This window comes from Neofelis nebulosa, chromosome 2 (assembly GCF_028018385.1).
Source record: "Neofelis nebulosa isolate mNeoNeb1 chromosome 2, mNeoNeb1.pri, whole genome shotgun sequence".
In the NCBI taxonomy this organism is placed as follows: Eukaryota; Metazoa; Chordata; class Mammalia; order Carnivora; family Felidae; genus Neofelis; species Neofelis nebulosa.
In genome coordinates this window covers 154,205,120-154,211,119 of record NC_080783.1, presented here as the reverse complement: position 1 = coordinate 154,211,119, position 6,000 = coordinate 154,205,120, and positions in this window count along the sequence as shown.

Sequence of the window (6,000 nt, the reverse complement as noted above, 5' to 3'; positions counted from 1 at the left end):
GTTTTAGAATAATTTTTTTTTCCATCTCATGTAGTCTTTGAAGGCTTGTCATGTCATAGAAGGCTTTATTGAGAAGATGGGTTTTGAAGGATGTGTACCATTGGTATTCAACTTCTGAATGACATTTTATTCTTAAGTTACTATGGTCTTTTTTAAATAAGTCATTCTTCTTGAATTGCACTGATTGGCTAAGTAACATTAAAGCATCCTATACTCAATTTCACCAAGGACATCTCTTGAAGCGGTTAGATAGCTCTCTGTTCGAAATTGTATGGTGTTGTATGGAATTGGTGTTTTCCAGTTTCATCAACATAGTAGAAATAACTTTCACTCTTTTAATAAGGCCATATATCTCATTGAACAATGTACTCGTCTTTATTTTTGCTATATGCAAATAGCCAAACGTACATCTCCCTCTCCACTCCCTATAGCTTAGCCATCAGCATCTCCAAAGATGTTCACTCTATTGGAAAGCAATTATTAACTGACACAAATGATTTTTAAGCTAGTTTTCACAAAGAAGCACTCAATCATTTTTTTTGAAAAAGTTTTGCATATCCTAATTACTTTGATGCTAAATGAAACATTTATTTCTATTACAAAACAAGCATTTGCAAATTATAAATTTTTAGAAGAAAGAAGATATTTTTGCTGTAATGTTATGAATATTACAACAAATAGAAAAGCACATCTAAAGATTTTACAACTATATCAAAGTTTTTCTTATATATGTAGCAATCTATGGCTAACAACAAATCTAGAAAACCAACAAGATCAGGTCTAGAGACTCTTCTTTCTACAATAATTTAAATTTTGTTTATGAATTTTTTTATTGACAATTACATCTTAGCCTCCAGTGTTTTGTGTTAATGGAACATTTTCCAATTCTAGAATTTTCCATGGATTTTTTTGGAGGGAATTAAAAGATTAAAAGAATACTATGCAAGCTAGCAACGATAATCACTCAGTACAGGCACAGTTGCTGAATAGTACCTGATGCTATCTCATCCAGGGTGCCATTCCCAGGTTGGACATGAGTGTTATGTCCTCACTTGAACAGTTACTGACCTCCCTGTTCTTTATGTCCTCGGGAGGCAATCAGATTTTGACTTTTCTTCCTATTGGGCCTCAATGTTATATAAAACTTTTTCCTCTTTACCATTTGAAGCATTGGTTAATTTTGACAACATATTCATTAAATATTGTGGACTTTAAACTCAGGGATAGCCTAAAGAATATGCTGCTTCCTTAAACAGAATTTTATGGACAGTTACTGCTCACTCAGTAAGCATAACCAAAGTCTTAATGTATTTTGAATGTCCCTCGTAGTTCTATTTTTTTAACATCCTAATTAACTGTCTTTTTTACCCAGTTACAGATTTTCAGTGTTGAAATGCAAAGACCAGGTGACAGAATATTTCATGGCTTAAACTTCCATAAGTCTGTAAACTTGTGATATAAAATTTTGATTCTAATTTACTAGAAAATAAGCTTTTGATCTTGGTGTTATGTTGGGCAGGGCCCCAGTCTCAATTTTTATGGAGGCCTCTGAAAATGATTTGAGGATAATAAAACACTGTTTCAAATTTTCATGAGAGTCATAGGAAAGCAACAAGAACAACAAGCTTCTATAATTCCTAACCATTCTCCTTATATGATTATATCCAAAATCAATATTGTCTTTTATTATTAATGTAGAATACACATTTTTTAAAATAATAAAATAGAGTAGTTTTATTCCTCAATAGTTCCAGTCTCTGACTTCATGTTTTTATTGGCAGTAGACAACATAATAATAGTTCCAAGTATTTGAGGGGCAATTAGAAAGTATACCACCATTTTAGGTTAATGTTTTTGAATTCATCTCAATAAATAGTTTGTAAGTGTCTCCCATATACAATCTAGGTGCAATACATTACATGGAATAAAAGGTCAAATAAAAGCTATCTGTCTTTCCTAGAACCTAACAACATTCTAGGTAGTACAGCAAGGTTAGAATGCATGCTGTATTGTATTTATTGGTAAATTTCACACGCTTGATTTAAAGTCAAACTTATTATACATCAGTCATGATTATGTGAGGATGATTTATGAAAATATAATCTTTCATGATTGCATAAAGATAATATTTAATCTTCCCTAGCAGGGATGCCTTCATGAAGGTAGAGTCATTTGAAGTAGACATGGAAAAGCGATTTCAAATATAGAAAAAAGAGCAAAAACAAAAGAACTGGGAAAGTCCATGGCATCTTATAAAATAAGCAATTCAGTTTAATAAGAGATGATAGTACATACAGCAGAGCAATAAGAAAAAAGAGATTTCCATGTAACATGAAAGAAATATGAAATCTTGATTTCAAATTTGGAAACAACAAAAAATCACATTTAATTCCATTGACAACGAGAATCCAGTTCAGTTTGAAAAAGAGCATGGTTGGGGCACCTGGGTGGTTTAGTCAGTTGAGCATCTCACTTGATTTCAGTTCAGGTCATGATCCCAGGGTCATGATATTGCGCCCACATCAGGCTCTACACTGGGCATGAAACCATGAAACCTGCTTAAGATTCTCTCTCTCCCTCCCTTACTCACGCTCAATCTCTCTCTCTCTCTCTGTCAAAAAAGAAAAAAAAAAAGCATGGTGGAATTAGAGCTGTGGTTAGAAACAAAAGTAGACCAATAATAGCAAATATACTTTTATAGAGTGAGGAGGTTCAGGTCTCAAAACTGCCAAGAGATTATTTTAATGATCCAAAAGAGAAATGATGAGAGCCTGAACTAACCTTGTGTCAGAGGGATGGAGAAAAAAAAAAGTGAGGGGTTTTTTTGTTTTGTTTTTTGAAATAGAAGAGGTAGAATCTAAAGACAGGTACTTAGTTGTGTGAGGCAATATCAAATGAAGAGTTATAGATAACCCTGAGGCATTAACAGCGGGCAACTGAGAGAATTCTGCCACTGTTACAGAACCCAGGAAATGAGAAACAGGAGCCAGTTGTGGAAAGAGCAGAGTTGATTTTCAGGGCTGACAAGGTGTCCACATGGGGTTTCAGGGAAAACGTTTGGAAATGCAGATCTCACACTCTGGAGAAAGATGAGAGTAAGCAGATTCACGAATCATCTCAACAGTGGTCCAGTTAAAGTCTGTACCGGTACTAATTGCTGCCAATCCTATCTTCAGGACTCTGTAATAAAATGTCCTCAGTCAACGAATTTATTATAAAGCTGCCCACACATTTCTTAGTAGGATTTTAACTCCATTTAAAATGGCCATTATATAATGTCTCATAGTTCAGTGAATATTGTCTGTGACCTTAAAATAGAGAAAATATTTTCCCTTTCTCAAGTAACTTGAAGCTTGGGGGATTACTTGGTTCTTAGGAACACCACTCTGAACTCTAGTCACTCAGCTCTTTCTAAATTTAGAATGTGTGAATAGTAATCTCTACCTTGCTTACCACGTAACTGTACATTCTTATTAAATGAGACAAGATTAAAGCACTATTCAAATGTAAGAGGTGATTATTATGGTCTCTCTCCACCTCTATCTTCATTCCCATGTGAAAAATTCAGCTAACTGGATGGCAGGGACATTACATTCCAGTTGTCTGACCTCACAAGGGCTATGCTTGGGGTTTGGTAGGTTAAAGACATAGCTTTCAGGTGTAGGTGTGAGACACGATACTGCTGTGCTTGTGAGCATGTACTGTGAGACTTAGGGGCATGTAATACTCACAATGCACCTCAGTTTACTCCTTGATGAAATGGAGATGATGATAGAACCTCTTCATTAAGTTCCTGTGACTACTGAGTGCTTAGAAATAGTAGCCATAAACTATTATTATAATGGGTTCAAATTTTCGGTTTCAGCGATGTATTTGCAAAAATGTAATATTTATTTCCTTAAAAAATTAAAAGTAATATAGCTCTGTAGCCTTTATTCCAGCGATTGGCAAATTTCTTAGCAATTCAAGGTAATAGGCCGTCCAGTTTTGAAATGACTCCAGCTGAGGTTATGACCCAATTAAGTTTTTTACACCTGGTCCCTCTGCCTTTTTTCCTCCCTGGTACTACTTAGGGTCCAGGCATCAGGTCAGAGATATTTGATCCACATGCCCACCTGCCATTCTCTATCCTTGCTGCTCCATGATCTCATATAACATGTTAACCCTGGCACTCACTGTGCACTGGGATCTGCTGGTGACATTCATGACCTTTGTGTCCTCTGGTCAAGAAGTTCAGATAGTGCGTCTTCTTTGTACTCACTTCTATTGATGGGCTAAATTATGCAATGGTAGCAACAACAACAGCAAAAAAACCCAAATCACGACGACTTATAACAGCAAAGATCCACTCTTCCTTGGACTACATGTTCATTAAAGGTCAGTAGCAGCATTCATTCAAGGTCAGTCTTTATTCCAGGACATAGTCTGAAGAGAGGACATAGTCTGAAGAGCAACTCCTATCAAAGACTTGACCAACCTCACAGTAGAAGGAAAAGATCATGGCACCAGGTAGTAGGTCATAAAGCTTCTGCTAGAAAGTGCTTACATCACTCCCAGTTACATCTCATTGACCAGAAGAAGTCACATGTCCAAGTGTATTTAATGGTGTGGGAAAGGATAAGATTCTACCAGGGAGAAGCAGCAATTTTTTTTTTTAATATTATAACCTACCGCAGTCTCTTTGGGCCCCCCAGATATATTTCCTGGCATATTATATCTCTCTCAGGCAGCCACATGCATTTTTAACACGTGGGCAAGGTGAGGAGGACACTGGGGCTGCCCTCAGTTGTATCTGCATTGACACACTAGGGTAGAGTTCCTAGATGTGCAGAAAGATACACAGCCACCTGGTGGCAGACGTCCCTCTTCTAGTTCAGTATCTAATATAGTTCCAAAGGTAGTAACACTAAGAGTCCTCCTCCTAACATTTGCAGGGCCCAAGGCAAGAATATAAATGGAAGTTCCCATATTATATATGTAAATATTTCCAAGTCATGACATGCTATGAAGCTACTACATAAAATATGCTCTACCTTTCCAAATAAATCCTAAATAAGATTGAAAATGCCAGATCCTCATCAGAACATGACAAAACAAAGAGAATCTGCCCAATCCCAGGACACGGGCCCACTTTGATGGACGTTTTCTTTTCACCCTCCTGCCCTCTGCATATTCCAGGCAGCCTTTCCATGCTTTATCCACATCCCCACATCTAGGGTTGCATTCACCAGCAACAGCTTGGTCTGTTTTCAGGAAGGCAGATTTGAGGAATGACCCAGGCAGGCATTGAAAACAATGTCAGTGATATTTGGGCTGGAAATCCAGGGGCCATGGAACCTATAGGATTGTCTAGAAGGGGGTATGTGGGCTATGGATGGGCACATACCTTTGGAGCTTAAGACCACTCACCTGTGGGGGTGGGGGTACAAGATGAAGGCCAAAATGAGGCTTTCTAAACATATGACATAGGAAAGAAGGACCCTCACCCATGGTCTAAGGGTGCTAAGTCCAAATAAAGTATAGAGTTTTAGAGCACATGGGCATCCATTACATAAATAACATTCATATATTTGTGTATATCAGTTATAAAACCTAGATCAACTTAAAAGATCATCTTTTAAGGTTATCTGTTCTCACTTTTATCCACGGGCAGGCTCTGATTCCAGTATCACCTTACCTAATTTCTGAGCGAAACTGACCCAGTCTGGGGTATTTTAAGCAACCTTATTCATTTTACAAAGTATGTATTCCTTTTGGAAAAGAATTCCCAGAAAGTTTCTTGTCAGTGTTTCCTTTAACGCTTTTAAAATACAGCATTATTTACAAAAGTGTGCACTCTTTTAAGACTCTACATCTACTGTGTAAAGTAATATCTATTTGTCTTTGCAAATAACACAACACAAATTCTGACTTTTGTCTAAGAACATGATACCAATTTATCAGCACAATAAATTGTCTGTGTCTGTGTGATAGATCACTAAAGACTCAACTGCCTTCCGT